The 18,973-nt window shown below is 34.8% G+C and overlaps 1 protein-coding gene and 1 non-coding gene across 2 annotated transcripts in view; one reads left to right on the top strand and one right to left on the bottom strand.

Annotated features, from left to right (window-relative positions):
• Positions 1–18,973, top strand: part of LOC117789517 — a 64,823-nt gene that overhangs the window by 18,913 nt on the left and 26,937 nt on the right. The window lies entirely within an intron of this gene.
• On the bottom strand, positions 18,660–18,731 carry Trnap-ugg. Its single transcript has one exon. It is a non-coding gene; the product is annotated as a tRNA-Pro (tRNA).

Raw genomic sequence — 18,973 nt, 5'->3', positions numbered from 1 at the left:
ATAACTAATAACAACTTTACAGACACCAGCAAACGTCTTAATCTTCAACACGAAATTTGTTAATCAAAACGTGCCCAGTTAAGCAAAAGCAACAAGCAAATATTTGTTGTAGTTTAACTAAAAAGTGAAAGATTACCAACAGTCAGGTATAACCTTTATTTATATTTTTTGTGCCCTAATTAACCTAATTTATGTTTATTTCTTCCCACTTTCATAACGATTGAATAAGTTTAATATAGGGACGGAAATAAAAAGAAATAAATACTTTGTTATATTTGTACCATCTTTAGTAAGGCTTAACTATGACTGTATTTGGATTTTTTTTATTTTTTACACATAATATGAAGCATAGTTTTCACGTGGAAATTGAAGTGATGAAATTATGTTTACTTAGAATTTTAATTAATAGTGAAAGGTTTAAGTTTTTAAGTACAAGGTATTCCTAAATATCATTTATCCAAAATTTGAGTATAATTGCTTTAACTGAAGAGCTAAAACGACTTTGACTGCTCCCTCCCAATTAAATAAAATAAGTGAAGGTTACGACAGGAAACAATTAAGGTAATGTTAACTAAACGCTACAAGTTGAATGGAGTATCTCATAGATGCATTTAATTATAAATTATGAATGTTGGTTTCTTAACAGATACCTAAGTGCGTGTTGAAAATTACAAGTTGGGGAACAAATTTACTTTACTCTTTAATTAAAAGTCCGGTCAAGGTTTGTCCAGAAAACTGACCGGCGCAACAAATTGACCCTGCAAACTTTTCAATTGACAATGACGAGAATTTTGTTTGCACAATAACAAAAAATTGAATAAAAAAAAAAATGTTGATAATTTTAGAGAATGCGAACGAATGCGACGAGTTTTTTGTTTTTGGTCTGAACACTGACTAACAGAGTATGTGCAGCATTTTAATTAATTGCAGTTACATTTAAAAGGCGACTTGAACAACTTTTTGGCATTTGTTAACTTGGCATGTGTCTAGTCGTCGCCTACGCCACCAAATGCCCCCTTTAATTTATAGTCGAGCCAACTTTATTGTAGACTGAAAGCAACCGCTCTTGGTTCTATTCGAATGGTTAATTGTTTGATCGAGATCATTGGGCTTAGATTGTGGTCTGAGCTCATGCGAACAAAAAAAAAAACCAGTCATTAAGCTGAACGAGCTAATTAATTGCCTAACTGTAGATCAAATGCTTAGGTGTTGAGAATCTTGTTTGCATGTTGGCAGCTTGTCTGCGGATTTAACTAGCAAATTCGATATATCAAAAGTTGCACAATCTGAAAGTATATCGATAAAATTAGTATTTTATTATTAAGAAAATGAAACTGACCTTCAGGTGCAATGATAAATATGTTGGTTTTTGTTAGTTAGTTTATCATAATTGTGCTTAATTATGTAAATGATTAACAAATAATCACTAATAATCTGGTGCCGTTATTAGCTTAACCCTAGGGTCCGAAATGATGGTTTTTGTAGACATAAACCTTTTAAAAACAAATAAATATAAGCATTAATTAATGAGTGAAAAAGCAGCTGTGATATAATTTGCGAAGAGTTTAACCTTGACAACAATCATTGTTAATTAGTTTATGCAACAGTTAAATAATCATCTTAAAATTAATATTGGGCAGCAAGACAAGTCAGGTTTTCAAATTAATTTGAAAGAATAACTGTTGCAAAAAAAAAACTATTTTACAAATTAAAGAAAAACTCGCGAATGAGTTGGAAAGCCTCTTCAAATGTTTATTGAGTAAAGCGCAGTAATAACTATTCACATTGAATCGCATCGCTGATGACGTGATTATTGCAATAAGTGAACAATTTCAATTATTCCTTTTGTGCAATCAAAATGATGGCTGCCAATTGGCGACCGTCCAGTAACCCGTCACATCCATAATTATGCTATACTGGCTGACCGCCTGTCAACTTTCTCAATGAGTTCAGATCTACAACTTGGCAGCAAATCCGCAACTACAATTCCAGCAACTTTCCCTTGATATGTTAGTTTAGGTCTTATGTCATACATAGTACATTATTTTCCAGTTAATTATATAATTAATTATGGCACTTCTAAGTGAAGTCAGCTTAGGTGTAATTTTCACAGTCACATCAAAAACAATGACCAATTATATCATGTCGCCGGCAACTCGTCTTCATATAAGTGAGGGGAATCCCCTTTTACCACTTTGAAAAGGCCTAAAAGCAGTTACGCACGAGCCATCAAAGAGCATTGCAATATGAAAACGCAGCAAAAAATAACAATAACTAGCATAACAACAACAGCAATGGAATGTCTTGCCAAATGCAGCGTTTTGTTTGGGTTAGCATTACACATTGTCTACCCACTTAACTAACCTACTCTTTGCACTTTTCAATCATAATGATCCACAAGTTAACACACCAAAAATCAAAAGAAGAAGAAATCAAATAATGAGAGGGCATGAAATTTCGAAGAAGAGATACCCTGTGCTTTAAAGTTACATCTTAATTTTCTTCTTTTAAATAATTTCTATGATGACTTTTAATTTTTTTCAAATATTTATTGTTAAATCCAACACACTTTGGTAAAGGTTAGGTTCGAATCCTAGAGCAGGACTAAGGTTCGCGAACTGTTTATATATAGTACCTCCTAAACCTACGGTTTTGGTAAGAGCTTTGCTTTAATTTAATACAAAGTAATATTTTTATTGTACTACGTTTTGCTTGATTTTTTATTAAAAAAAAAGTAATCCTATACAAAATTTAAATTATTTTAAAGATGTCTTATTATTCGGCTCAGAACCAGCTTGCAGCCTTGGCTAAATCACCTCAACAATATTTTGCAGTTTAAATAAAAGCGATGTAACAAGAATTTATGCAACTAAATTTTTATTTTCGCTATAAATTCCAAGACTAAACTGACTGTTAAGTTAAGTCTACCCATTTTCAGTGTTTTTTTATGTGTAAAGGGTATAAAAATGTAGTGAAAAAAATCATATCATGTGTTGACACTTTTTGACTTTATTTGGCCAACGGCGCCATGTGATTGTTGTTGCCAAAAATGCGTGTAATGACTGAAAAATATTCACACACCTCAGCGGTCCCAGACCCAGACATCATCTGCTCATGCAATTGCTGTTAGCCCAGTTTTCAATTGTTTGGCTGTAACGCCAAGTAGGCTTGGAATCTTTTTGGCTTGTTCAGCGGCGCATGAAATATATATGAGATACCCTTGCGAGAGGCGGGTCTAATTATAATGCATTCGTCGTATGTGAATTGCTGTATTTAGATTTTTTATGAGCATGACGACTAATTGGAGTTGTCGTGATATTTTTTTAGCTATGCATTAATATTCACACATTAAACGGAAGAATACCTAAGCTTAAGGTGATAAAAAACGCTCGCTTCATTTAATACTGTCATATATAATTCTGTTGGTCAAGTTAAGACTCTTTGGATTGGCATTGGTTGCATTGGGCTTTCACTATTATAAGCCAGTTCGCGAAACCAGTTCAGTAAACGGGTTTAATTTACATTTTTCTTACACATTCTTTGTTAGATGGCCACTGAGAATGCCAATGTTTAGAGCAAGTTTCATTTATTTCCTTATTGAAAATACTTTGGGTTATTGTAGGGTATTTACGCTGCGGTTCGCTGAGTTCAGCTTTCATTTTCATTTTCATTGAAGAAAAGTCTTGTACTCAGTACTCATATGAGGGGCTTTCCCTAGCTCTTTTGTTTTATGTAATTGGATTTCGTGTTGGTTTGATTATGATTGTGAAACATTTCGTTAATGTTTTTGGTTAATTACGTATAGTGACAAAATATTATTTTTGGTCAGACAACTTCAAATTCTTAGCATTTAAATTTGGCAATGCATGGTGATTAATTTGTTGTCATAAAAAAAAAGTTAAAAGAGATTCGAGAACATTATATGCACTTAAAAAATATATCTTGACACCAGTTTTGTCCAAAATGTCCACCTTCTTTTATTTAATGAAGTTGACATTATATTTAAATTTGTATATTTCGTTTTTTAAAAGCGAATCGAATTTCTATAATAAAAAACAATCGCTATAAAATTTATGTTTTTTATATTAATATATTAATTTTTATTTCATTTTAAATTGGCATGATTTTTGTCTAATTTAATAACTGCAGTAAAATAAAATCGGTCGCCAGATTGTTATCAAAACATCCACATTCCATTCCATTAATTTATTATTGAGGGCGTTAAGACGATTTGAGACGTTCTAATCGCGTTAATAGCTTGAAATTTGCATATGACCTGCAAAAATGTCTTCCGCGTGGTTAAGTAAAGCACTTGATCGACGATCGACTATCGGGCAACAGCAAATTGTGTGGTGCCAAGTTATTAACTGTTTTGTTGAAAATTGTGTAAATTAGCCAAAGGCAACAAAACAATCAAAGCGAAGCGTTGAACACAAGAAATGGTCAAATGAAAAGCCAATTCAAATGAAAGCAACTTACCAAAATAATGTTGCAACATTTGTAATTGTGAAATTGCCTGCAGGACAGTGAAGTGGGGAAACTGGCCAACGGACGGACCAACCGACCAACCGGTTGGCTTAAACGTACATTGGCCAGAGTGCGAAATTGCTTCTGCCAACTGGCAGACGCATTATAGATGCATAATCTTTCAATTTAAATTTGTCGGGACAGTCAGGAAGTGTTCAGCTTGGTGGAAAAGCCAAAACACCATTGAACTTGACTTGCCACAACTAATTGTCATGCTGCATAAGTGTTGCGCAATTTGCTTTTAGCCGAGGTGCCACTAATTGGGTTAAAAGTAAACGCGTCATATCCGTTGCTTTTTAGACCGCGTACTTAAAAAAAAGTACAGGGGTCTATTGGATTTACTTTAACGAATATGTGCGTAACAGGCTGAAAGAGGAGTGGCAGACCCTATAAAGTATATATATTCTTGATCAGCATCAATAGCCAAGTCGATATAGCAATGTCCGTCTGTCCGTCTGTCTGTCTGTCCGTCCGCCTGTATGAACACCTAGATCTCAGAGACTATAAGAGCTAGAGACACCAAATGGTATGTAGGTCCCTCTATATTGCAAGCAGATCAAGTTTATTTCAAAATTTGGCCACGCCCCCTTTATCGCCCACAAATCGAAAAAAAAAATTTCATATCCAAATTATAAGAACAATTTAAAAGCTAGTGTCACCAAATTTGGTATGTAGATTCCTCAATATTGCAGGCAGATTAAGTTTGTTTATTTTTTTAATCGGACCACTTTCTCATATAGCGCCCATAGGAACAATCGGTCGAAAATCAAGTTTTAGTATGAAATTCTTTTATGGGACATCGTAACCAATGTGATAGAAAATACATTTAAATTAACTAAATATTTTTTAAATTTTTCCATTATTAGATTTTCTCATAGTAAGTACGGGGTCTCCGACAGTTGGGTATGCTCGACTGTAGCACCGGCCCAATAGTTTTTTTTTTTTTAGTTTGGCTGACTTGGCGATCAACTGATATTACAGATATCAAAGTTGTCAGACAGAAAATACATTTGCATTCATGACATTCAACGGCAAGCAATCGAAAGTGTAACGAACGTGGCCAGTTAACTGCCTGTAAGTGGCAGTCTTTCTCTTTGGCTCAGTTGAAAACAGCATTATATCAATTATCCAATTGCTAATCAAATTCACGTACCAGAGCTGCTGACCCGCAGCCACCGACACAGCCACAGCAATCGATGCGATGCGTCCGTCCCCAGATCAGTGAAATTCGAAATGAGAAACTCGCGTTGAAATCATTTCAAAGTCATTGACACAACGACGGTTCCGTTAACTGCCGCAATGCCTTGCGGCCAATGGATAAATTTTTCTTCTTCTGTTTTTTTTTTTTTTGTATTTTTTATTTTTCGGCAAACATTTTACTTTTTCTTTTCACCAGTCGCGGCAAGTGAAAAATCTTGTTTTAACTGGCGCCCACTCTCAACAGTTACAGCATTTTACATTTTCCCGCTACGTGCCGCACATGCAACTCATGCAACACAGCCACCGATAGGCGTTGTTGCAACTTGAAACAGTTTGGAGGTCGACTGTGCCAACCGTCTGATGACCATAATTTAAGTTAAAATAAGTCCGCGTGACTTGACCGAAAATTTAAAAAAAAAAAATTTGTTCATTTTTCCTACTCCAAAAGTTGACAAACGAATATTATGATGTGGTAAAAATTTGCAAAATGTTTACAAATATTGCACAGTGCAAGTTAATTAGTAAAAGTGAACTTGGATATTTTTTATTTGTATTTATTTCACTTGCTGTCTTGGGCGCAATAATACATTTGCTTTAGCTTTAGGAAGTTATTAGTATAAGAGTTTGGAAAGTGGTTCCACTTTTTTCGCATGTCATTCACCAAAAAAGCTGCATTTCGGGTTAAGCTCCTTATGTATTTATTTAAATTGAATGTAGGAAATTTATATATTATCTGTATACAAAAAGATTACAATTCAAGTGCACTTGGAAAAGTGAATGTGGCTGTGTAATTACAGCATCACAGCTTTTAAGCATAATTGATAGTTTGCATTTACATCATTTACTTTATTACTATCCACATTAATCACACGCAATTTTGGTATGATAATGTAGTTAAGTGGATTTAATGATCCTAAAAGAGAAGGTACATCCCATAACCCATCTTTATGATAAAATATGTAAAGATATTTACAGTTTTGTGGATCAAAATGTTGTAGGTTTTTCTGTAATGAAGTATATATTATTAACAATACTAATCTTTATTGATCTGATTGGGTTTTTCTGGGTTTTCCCCAATCCTTGCAACAAATGTTGGATCATTTATAATTTTTGCTTACCCCAGATCTAACTTTATTGTTTTGTTTCTTTACAGCTCATAATTTATATTTAATTTTATTTGTATTTGTAATCTTTAACTTAATTTTTATACTTGGTAATTATTTCTTTGACGACTGCTTTTCAATAAATTAATAAATAAATTAAACTTCACAAAGTATATTTTTAATTGAGCTGCAGTTGCAATACAGCACTCCATTTGTTACTAACATAGTTATGTAGGCAATAGCTGTATGGAAAGGCAGATTTTCGAACTCCCACGATGTACATTCCACTCACTGATGAACTGCATAAATTAGCGCAACAATTCGTAGCTGCAAATGCCGAGCACACCAAATGGAGCACGTTTGCCGACCCCACTTCAATCATAATTCTCCCATTCACACACACACACACACATTGCCAATACAGATAGTCAGGTCAACATCCTGTACAGTTACTGGACATTGTAATGCACCGACTGTTTGTCATGGCTTGTCAATGAATATGAGCATTATTTTGGAGATCATTCCATTAGCGGAGTAACTCCGTCGTCAGCCAGAAAAATGTTGCAGCAACAGCTGCAGCTTAGCCGCAGACAAGAGGCAATGGCCAATAGGCAATGGGCAACTGCAACATTGAGAACATTGCTCATCCGTGCAAATTTTCGAGTCCGATGAACGAAACAAACGCCGCTATTCGCACGTATTTGGGATTTTTGTCATTTTGCGCAGGAAAGCTATTTAAACATAATTTTCATATTGACCACCATTATTGTTGTTGTTGGATCAACTCCTGCATTGCTGACATATCGTAATACGCTGTTAGCCTTCTTTAGGGGGAGGGGATTGAGCGGGGGAGGTTGCATAATTTCTAGCCAATACTCAATATTCGAGTGAGATTTGCGACCTTGCTCCCGTTGAAGCATCCAGCACAAAACGAGTTTATCGGGTATTGTGGTGAATCGGTATAAACGGGTAATGTGGTCGATTTTTGTACTTACCAAATGCCAATGGCAATAGCCAACAGCAGCTGCGCATTTTGAAGAATTCTTTGATGATTCCTGTTCGATATACAACGGTCTGTTTGCATATAAATCAACCTGTAGTTTAGCTTTATTTGGCAGCGCATATAACCATATTAGATCGTTGATATATGTGCAATCATCAACAAAAGGATTTAATTAATTTATGACCTAACAAACCAAACAAAAATTTCTACTTTAAATTAATTCACATTATTTGCATAGAAAGCAAATATAAAATCTAGCTTCTCTTTAAAGTTCTAATTCTGGGCGTTTTCAACGTAAACAATTAACAATAACAATCTGTCAAGAGCATTGATCAGATGAAAATCTACATAAAACAAGGGGGCTCCGCCCCCTGCTCGCTTCGCTCGCCTACCCCCGGCTCGCTTCGCTCGCGGTGAGGTGCGGCTACAGTCGAGCACGCTCGACAGTAGGATACCCTGAGCCCATGTACTCTTTTATAAAAGTTGATTGTTGCCTATTTTCAATGGGCTCAGGGTATCAAAATTACACACGCGAAACTATGAACAACTTTCGGTTTTCTGAAGTCACTGTGCTTATCACTGCAGACTACGTTATTAATGCCTCACTGAACTAATACATCATCGATTACGATTACGACTTCAGATTTATTTATCAATTTCTAATTAATTTTAAATAAGTTTAATATAATAAACTTTAATATAATCAACTTATTTAAAACTAATTAGAAATTGATAAATTGGTAAATCGCAAGTCGTAATCGTAATCGCTTGCAATCGATGTAGCGTGTGTCAAGAGTAGCCACAAACTACAACTTTGCTCAGCCTGCAATCTGGCAGCACCCATTTTCCTCTCTCACTCTCTCCGTCTTACGCAACAAATTCAAGCCTGCCAAAGGCTGCTGCAGTGCGCGCGAAATTTGAAATAAAAGGCAATGTCTAATTTTATGAGATTCTTAAAGCGGAAAAGGCTAAGTTTTTTTTTACAACGATAATAAGCAGATACTTATTATATATATATGTGTAAGGAATCGAAAATATTAATAATTAAAATTATTATTTTGCAGCTTTCAGTGCTCGGCAAAGATGCAAGAGTAGTGCTGCAAAATGATCGCTATTTCTCTCATGCAATTTCATACATACATAGCTATCAGCTTCTGCTGATTTTTCCATGCAAAAATACATATTTATATATTAACACAATTATATTTTAATCAAATTGTATATTTGTATATACATAAATTATACATTAACATTTTCATTACATGATATCGATAATATTTTTGCTTATCGCTTAATTCTTATTTGGTACCAAAAAAAATGGGTACTAATTCGTTCTGTCTTTGTGCGCCTTGCATACAAACGTGAACATGCTGTCTCGCTCGCACGTTTGATTTGCCATCCAAATGTAATTATTCAACTAAATCTAAATTCCGAAATAACTTCTTTATTTATGGGTCAATCGCTTTGAAATTTTCAGGGTCGTTTAATACGCATACTTCTCAACTGATTGTTCAGTTAGGAGTGCTATGTCAAAAATTGCGCCTGTAAATCGTTTTGTGCAATTTGTGGGCGAAGGGGGCGTGGCACCTAAAATTGGAAACAAACTTGACCTGCGTATGGTATCCAGGAACCTACATAACAAATTTGAAGTCTCTAGGTCATATAGTACTTGAAATCGAAGCCCAAAAGAAAATTGGTACTATTTCTTACTGTGTTTGTGCGCGCCTTGCATACAAACGTGAACATGCTGTTTCGCTCGCACGTTTGATTTGCCATCCAAATGTAATTATTCAACTAAATCTAAATTCCGAAATAACTTCTTTATTTATGGGTCAATCGCTTTGAAATTTTCAGGGTCGTTTAATACGCATACTTCTCAACTGATTGTTCAGTTAGGGAGTGCTATGTCAAAAATTGCGCCTGTAAATCGTTTCTTTTCAATTTGTGGGCGAAGGGGGCGTGGCATCAAAAATTAGAAACAAACTTGACCTGCGTATGGTATTCACAAACCTGCATTCCAAATTTGAAGTCTCTAGCACTTACAGTCTCTGAGATCGACGCGTTCAAACAGACGGACAGACAGACGGACAGACGGACAGACGGACAGAAGGACAGACGGACAGACGGACAGACGGACAGACAGACGGACAGGGCTAGATCGACTCGGCTGTTGATCCTGATCAAGAATATATATACTTTATGGGGTCTGCCACCCCTCCTTCTGCCTGTTACATACATTCTGCCAAACACATTATACCCTTTTTTGCCCATTTTCAATGGGCTCAGGGTATAAAAAGAGAATGACGATTTTGGTATTGTGCTTGTTTGTTTTTTTGTGTGAGTTTTTTTTTATATCTCTGGAGTGATAAATATAACAGTTGTTAGGTGTCTTTGAGTGCAATCGAATATAAGTTGAGTTGAAAGTGCTAAGCATAGTCTTCTGAAAATGAAAGTCTTTTAAGAAGATTCCGGTGAAATCTTAATTTAGAAATGACCTAAAAAGTGATATAAATATATAAATGCCGAACCTAATGTCTTGAATTATGGCAATATTAATTCAGAAAACTAAGCCTCTATTAACACGCATATTTTCTATGCAGAACACCTAAAAAAACAAAAGTCATGTCTCTTTTATTTTGCAATATTTCGTTTCGCATTTTATGACCGTTTGACACCTCAAATAATCAGCCATTTACACTAATCTATCGCTCTCTCTCTACCAACCAACAAAATTTGGTCAATCAAAGCAAATTAGTGCATAAATCTGTCATCTTTTATTATAGCCCGCCGCGGAAACAATTCAAAAGGGTCGTTTGTGCTTAGATCTGTGTTGATTAGGGTTCGTTGTTGCCGCGTATTTTCACTTTTTTTTTTGTTGTTGCATTTTGTTTTGTAGTAACATACAATAAACTTATTTTATTAAGAATTTTGAAGTCATCGATAACAACTTTCACAACAACTTTATATTTAATAAATGTTTCACTCGCGTTTCAAAAGAATTTGTGACAATTTTTTGTATATCAAGTAAAGAATTAACAGCATAATTTTTATTGATTAAAACTCAAAAATATGTCGCACAATTCGAAACACACTTTAACAATGGCCAACCGATTTACAGTTATCGACAGCGTACACGGCGCATGCGCAACGTTCCAATTGAAACTGAGTCGACGCCACAGCGAGTTTGTTTATTTAAACCGCTGCAGCTTACACAAAGCAGTGCACGCACTGCTTGCTCGCCGACAGCGCGCACAACCAACTGAGAGTGGACTTACGAGAGGGAGCCAAAGTCGCTCTCTTTCTCCTTCTCTCTCTCTTTGGTTCGGGCAGACAACGTGTGCTGTGATCGCCCCACGCTGACTGATGATATTGTTTGTAGTCTTGCCTCTTTTCCGTCCCACTGAGCAGCTAACTTGGTCTGTCTTAGCATTGCCCTAGGTCAGGTCTCTGTTTGGTTTATACTACGGTCTGTTGTTGTTATTATTTGTGTCTTGACTCTTGCAGCTTGTAATGAAGCCATTAATGAACAATTACTAAGCCGAGCTCTTCATTGATTGATTTTCTAACAGATAGTCGACGGCTTATATCTAAGTTATTTCCATAAAAACTTGACAAGATCAATTGTCGGCATTTCTTAAATGTAATTCACTTAAAAAACCAGTCGGTACACAAACGGTAAAACAAGTCTACTTTTTTTGAACTTATTATTTCAATGACAATGGTAAATGTGTTTGGCTTTTTTTTAATAGTTGTCTAGATAAGGGGTTTAATAACTATTTAAGAGACGCTAAATGTATATAAAATTAATGTCAAATTTGATAAAAACTTATCTGGACATTAACTGAAATTTTATTGGTGTCATAACTAAAAAACTTGCATGGTTTTTTCTCCGTTTAAAAATCATCTGCCACCTTTCACTGGCACATAGCTTGAGCTATACACTTTTTATGAAAATCCGTCTCAAATTATAATCACCATATCCCACAAAATAAGTGAAATAACTAAATTTTTGACACATCTACTACTTAATTTTGAATGGAGTAATATAATTTTATGTTGATCAACATATTTATCTACTTAAATCAATTAAATTCCTTATTGACATTTTATCTTTTTGGTTTTTACTTTGCGGTTATATAATCTAGAGGTAGTATTTATGGTCTAATGAGTACTTTCATCATTTTATTGATTTGAAAAGTGTATTTATTTGGCGATCAACTATTTTAATTTGTATCCCGAAGATTTTCGACCATGTTGCACGCAATAACTGCACTTTCTATAAGTTTGGCTTACTGATAAGTCGAGAGATTAATTTATGAGCACGTAAACAATTCGTATGCAATGACCTGATATTATATTGTACGTGTATTGTCTGCACGCTTTTCTCATTGTTGTAGATGATGTATAATAGATGTCGTTAATTTCCCAACATTTACATACTTTTAATTTGTTAATTTTCAAGTTCAATTCGAAGCTTAATTGGTTGAAAGAAATGCAGTGTTAATAATTGTTTTTCTTCCCATAAATGAATGCAGAAATAATTAATAAAATGCAGCAATGAAAGTAGGCACTTGAAGTTGAAGTTGCGTGTTAAATCTGATAAGGTCGTAATTTTTTTTATGACTCTTCAATAGTCTTGCATTTTCAATTTTTATTGCCATTGAAGTGGAAAATCCATGGCAAAGTACTGAATGCACAGCCAATCGTTTGTTAATTGGACTAGTGCCTCAGGTGAAACCAACTGCCACCTGCAGATGCCACAAAAAGTGTGTGTTGTGTAAGAGTTTTTCTTTTTCAGCTGAGCTAAAAGAAAAAAAAAATCATGTCATAACATTCTAAAGCATTAGAATGCGTAAAGTGCCTTCATGTTGGAACGACAATATCGGGCTACGTTTTAGTTAGTTGTTTAGTTTCTATCAGAATATAAAAAAGCGATTACTAAATTCAATTTAGTCACAAAGCACAGACGACACCTTTGTGGGATTTTCAATTATAATGCCCAGCCAAAGAAATATGACATGCTCTTTATAGTTATTCGCTTTTTTTTCCATTTCCTTTTTTTTTCTTTTCTTTTATTCAACCAAACGCCTGCAAAGAGGCAAACGCAAAGCGCCAATGGCGTCAAAATAACCCATAAAAAGGGAAAATAAAAAACATGTCTCTGACGGCAAGAACCAGCGACCTAGCCAAAGCGCTTAAATGGTTTTGAATTGCGGACAAGCAACGGCAACTATGAAAATGGCAGTGGAAATGGAAAAAGGACACAAACATGAATGGCGGCACCGTTGTCAACATTGTAGCTGCGGTGGCTGCTGGCGAAATGTTGCGGCTGCTGCGGTTGCTAGCCTGCGAAAATAGTACAAGGCAAATCCAGCTCACAAGTTGCAAAATCACGCGCCTCGAAAACCAAAACTCAATTGAATGAAACTGGGCGTCAACTAAGGCTACAATACTACGCCCCCGTAACTCGCCTTCAAAGTCTGACTTGGCCGCCAGTTGGCTTGGCCAGTTGATAGAGAACAGAGTTAAATACCCTCTGAGCTATGACTTGTGCTATCAAACTATCAGCATTGGTTTGATTTCATATTTCTGATAGTTGTTAGATCGGGCAAAAATATATTTGAGCTGGTATATCACTATCGAGATATATTCATTAGATTCAACATTTTATTCCAACTGTTCTTTTAAATCAAACTGGTTTCAAACTCAATTTTACTTATGATTACTTTTGAGCAAAAAATAAAACTTATAGAATTATGATTATTTTTGATCAAAAAAATAAAACTTATAGAATAACGATTATTTTAATAAAACTCAAGGTGTTATTTTACTTAAAAAAAAAAATTTAAATAAAATAATTATAGTATTGGGAATACATTTTTTTTTTATTTTTTTTAGATTTTTTTTAAAATTTTTTTTAGATTCTTTTTTTAATTTTTTTTAGATTTATTTTAAATTCTTTTAGATTTTTTTTTTTTTAATTTAAAAATGGCTTACTGACTATGAATGTATATAAATGTTATAAAAAATTCAAAATAACACCTTTATGTTTATTTTTGATTTAAAAAAACAAAATTTAAGAAATAATCATTAAGCTATGAGTTAAAAAATAATGATTATTTCTTAAGTTTTATTTTTTTGCTAAAAAATAATGTTTATTTTTCGCTTAAAGAAAAATTTTGGTATATTTCACGTTTTTTTTTTTATAGTTACTAGAAGTGAATGATGTTTTCAATTGAAATAAAATAACAAAGTAATCATTATTCACTGTCCCTGCTTTTAAATACTCAATGCGAAATATTAAATAAATACATAATAATTACTTAGGTGTAATTTAAGCAGTATCAAACAGTCGCGCATTATAGAATACTTGATTCTTACTAGCTGTTTTATGCCAATTGCCGCATTTGTTTGTTTGCCTGCTGCACAAAAACACTGCAACTAGCAAGTCGCCATCGGAAATGTATTTTTTCCGGCAACAGGCAAAGGGGTGCAAATGTTGGTGGGGGTGAAGTGGGGTGGTGCGGGGGAGTGCTGCAAAATCAATTGGCATTTCAAAATTGCACGCCTTTGAGTTTGGTTACGTTTCGTTTCAGTTCTTTTTTTTTATAATTGAAATATGGCCAGCGATTTGAATGGCGGAAGGGGCAACAGAAGGCCACAGTGAGGGGCAACATTAAATGGCCGAGCTATTTAAGTTCTGGGTCTCAGCATTAAGGCAAATTAAGCCGTTCAATTAATGCAACAGTCGTTGCTGCAAGCCATCAATTTAGAAATGTCGGTGTCCTCTGTACGTTACTCAGGTGTGTCTTTAGCTAGCAGTGAGAACAGCAGCTGTCACTCCAAACATACTACTCGTATCCTTCATTAGGCAACCAGGTCCCAGGTCCATTAAAAATATCATTCAAATGACATCCAAGCCTAACCTAGTCCTAGTCCTAGTCCTTGTCAATCCTGCCCCAATCGTTGTCCATTGTCTGCCTGGTGTATTCCGTACGTTTGTTTGCTGCATAAATAATTTGAGAGTAAATTAATTTATTCGTTGACATGTGTCCTGCGTTTATTTCAAATTGCATTGTCATTATGCAAATGCACTTTACTCTACGCCCTTTCTTCTTCCCTCGCAATCTGCTCATCCAACTTGTCGACATGACGTATTTGCTGTCATCGCCATTTTTCCGTTCACATGAGCTATTTGTTTATACAAACGAGTTATTTACACTTAATTTGGCAATGCGTGTAATGGTTAGCAGAGAATTGAGAGAATTTTCGGGATTTAATTTGATTTTATTGCCTGCACACACTCTAAATATTTTGGCATTCGCAGACAGAATGTATATACTCGATTGTTTACCTGAGAATTCAGTGCTAATGATGACCAACCTAGTGCGTTGAGATTTCTAAACGAATATGTGATTAAAACCAGTGACTAGGTGTTTTAAAACCATCCTATGGTTAGGGAATATGTATTAAAATATGTATATTTATCAAAGCTCAGGTTTTAAAGCAGCGGGAACCGGATTATGAACCGAACTTTTGAAATTATTTGCCCAGCGATCCCGAACTTAAACCAAACCACTTTCCTTAATAAAAGGTTCGGTTCGAAATAAAAAATTACAATGACAATCTTCGGATAAAGATAAGTCGTATTTACATCTTTAAATAAATTTCGATTGCTATCAAAATTATAACTTTTTTAATTTAAAATTTATTTGGTTTAAAAGTCAAGATAAAGTTAAAGCAATTTAAAAATTTTGATGCATTAAATTGAACCAAGGCTCGAACGTAAACATTGGGCTCAGTGGGGTACATAAACCGTTTCGCAAACAAAAACTAAGTCCTGCTTTAGGGTTCAAACCGTCAAACCGAACCTTTAACAAAATTTGTTGATTTGCAGCCTTAATGTTTATAAACATAATATTTAGGTTGACTTAATGATAATAAATATTGAAATCGAATTAAAAAATAAAGTTAATTTTATTATTATTTTTGAAACTGTTTAACTAACAATATACATTTATAAACATAATATTTAGGTTGATTTAGTGATAATAAATACTGAAATCGAATTAAAAAATAAAGTTTATTTGATTATAATGCCATGATTTTTATAATGCCAATTTCAAGAGAACATTTATACATTTATAAACTTAATATTTAGGTTGAATAAAGGATAATAAATATTGATATGTAATTAAAAAATAAAGTAAATTTGATTATTATTTTTTAAACTGTTCAATTAACATTATTTATTTTTATAATGCCAATTTTAAGAGAACAGATAACTGGATTTATATATATTGCTTTGCAAAACAGATCTAAATTTATATGTTATAAAGCAATTAGTTGTTCGTTTTGCATTCTTCGCAATAACTCAGACATAATTCGAATAATGATGCAACAATTACTTTTATTATGGACAACTGCGTGACGGGATGCCTGCGGTTGTGTGTGGATTAGTGTGTGTGTGTGCGGTGTGTGCGGTGTGTGGGTGTTGTGGGTGCTTCGCCTGCAGCTGACCAAGTAACCGACTTTTTACGCCAGCTAACATTACATCTATATAGTAGAGTGTCTGCCCACGTAACAAACAACAAGCAACAGGCAAAACAAACGTGCAACAACACAGCAAGTATTCAATAAAGTTGCCTCATTGCAAAAAGGGAAAATGCATAAGTGAAAATGTGCACGCTTTTCTCTGGCAGCTCCAATGTCTTACCAACTTGTAGTTGTTGTTGTTGTTGTTGACTTTATGAATGAAAATGTAATTTTACACTTTAATTGCGTGACTGTCGGCGGTTCTCATATTTCACAGTGCGGCAGCTCCAATTCTTCTTTAGCTCCCTTTACAGTTGGATTTCGCAAATCGGCAATCTAATTGAAGAAGCATTGATAGGCAAATTAGCTGCTGTGGCAGTTGCACAATCGATAGACGGTTTGGGGTTGGAGAATCCCCCTCATTAAAGGCGCACCTTGAGCGAATCCTTTCACTGTTTGCATTCACTTTCAAAGCGAGTGGCATTCACTTGATGTTTAACCAGCTGAAAAACAAGCATAACAAACCATTGATCAAACAAACTGATCATTGATTGTTCCATACAACTGGCTGCTGTCATTTTGCTGACGATGCCCATTTGAACGTGTTTCCAGAGCACCTTGTGGCCGCCAGCAGAAGTCATTAACAGGTAAACCACACCTGAGTCTGACACTGATTGAGCTAGCTGAGATAAAAACAAGTGCAACAAGAAGTCGCTGCTCGTGATTTGTAAAGTGCATTGCGATTGATTTAAAGTTGTTATTTTTTTTTGTTGGCAGCAAATTTTTACAAATCATTAACCTGAAATATTACACATACGCCATGTTCGTCAGCTGTAAAGAACATTAACTACTTTTTGCAGCTTGTTTACCGTCAGTTGGTCGTCATATGAAACGACAACAACTTAAGTTGCACTGTCATAACGTTGAAATGTAGCACAGTCCCCAATTGGAAAAGCAAATTAGAGATGGTAGTATTACGATTCATCGTTGTTCCATCTGATTTCTGTTTCAATATTTTATTATGTTCAGTTTACTGTTAATAAAATTTATTTGTATTGAATGTTAATTTTATTGTCAATTATGAAATTCATAACTCAAACTCATCCAACTTAGGAATTAGAAAAACATCAACCGAACGAAAGGAAATTCATCTTACAGATATATTTTCTGCAGCAGAAATTTTAATAAGATTATTAATTTTACATGATACGTAATATTTTACATCAATTTAAAAAATGCATAAATATTTTTTTCAATTAAAAAATGACACTTATTTAATATAATGGTTTTTATGTTTTCAGGGATTTCTGTAGGCGGATTTGTCTTAAAAATTTAAAATATAATATATACATTTTAGATATATATAAAGATATATGGCTAAATAAAAATGGCTATACTCCAAATAGAAGTAAGCTATGGAAGTCTGTCCCTTGTCCCATCTTTTTGGGTGACCATTTTGGCAGGATCACTGCTCACGAGCTCATCTCTGACGCAGGCTGAGCTCTTACATTTGTGAATTGAAACAGCGGCTGTTGGCGATCAGGTCTGTCATGGATTGAGCAAAGAGTCGAGCTCTTTTTGGTTGACTGATGCTGTTGATATTGCACTGTGACTGGGAAACCAGGCACTTGGATGTTGGTTACTTGTTTCGGCCAACGCAGCTGCCTGACAGATTTTTGTTTCTTGGCCCGCAGCTTGTGTCCCGCTATGGTGGATGATGCGAAGGCCACACTATATCAAAAATTGCAGATTGTTGGCCTTTTTGATTTGCGTTGCAGCGGCAAGTGAAAGTGGTTTTGTGGTGATTTGATAATTATGGGATTACCAAAAACGATAGCTATATTCTTGGTTATCAGTTCGTTCGCATAGAGAAAAGAAAGATAAATAATATATTGTTATTACATCACATCTTTTACACTTTCGGTGGATGCAACCAATTGAAAAAGCTGGCAAAATACATTCATTGTTCAATTTTCCAATTGTCATCGATAAAACAGACACACACAACACACGTTGCTTTATCGCCAAGTCAATCGATGCCGCTCTAAACAAGTTGCATGTGCTCCATTCATTCGCTACAAAAATATTTTAGCCATCGACCATTATCGTCCCAGTCGTTGGCTCAAACCGGCAGCTAAAACTCAAATAGACCTGTGGCCGTTCGCCAAATGCTTTTCATATCTTCACTTGACAATCGCTCGGCTTGTTTGCTTAATTAAACTTACCTGTAGGCCGAAAATGTGTGTAAAACACTGGCTTTTGGTAAAAAAAAGAGCTAAAATATTTTCAACGGGCTCAACCGGGATTTGAACCCGGGACCTCTCGCACCCAAAGCGAGAATCATACCCCTAGACCATTGAGCCGCATGTAAAAATAGTTTTTTTAGACTTATTTTTGCTTCGCAATGCATTTCGTTTTAGCCATGTTTAGTTTATTTTTAGTCATCGCATGCTGCAACAAAAAGTATGCAACAGTTTATTTACCTGCCACTTATTTTAAGTTGCGCCTTAAACTATACAACGTACTTAGAACTAGAGGCTGTACTAAAGTTAAGGTTAACATGCGACTTATTTTAGCCAAATCTGTCTGATGGCCAACTTTCTAT

Source organism: Drosophila innubila (genome assembly GCF_004354385.1).
Source record: "Drosophila innubila isolate TH190305 chromosome 3R unlocalized genomic scaffold, UK_Dinn_1.0 2_E_3R, whole genome shotgun sequence".
Classification (NCBI taxonomy): domain Eukaryota; kingdom Metazoa; phylum Arthropoda; class Insecta; order Diptera; family Drosophilidae; genus Drosophila; species Drosophila innubila.
Note: the sequence above shows the minus strand (reverse complement) of the source record. Positions and strands in the feature narration are given on the sequence as shown.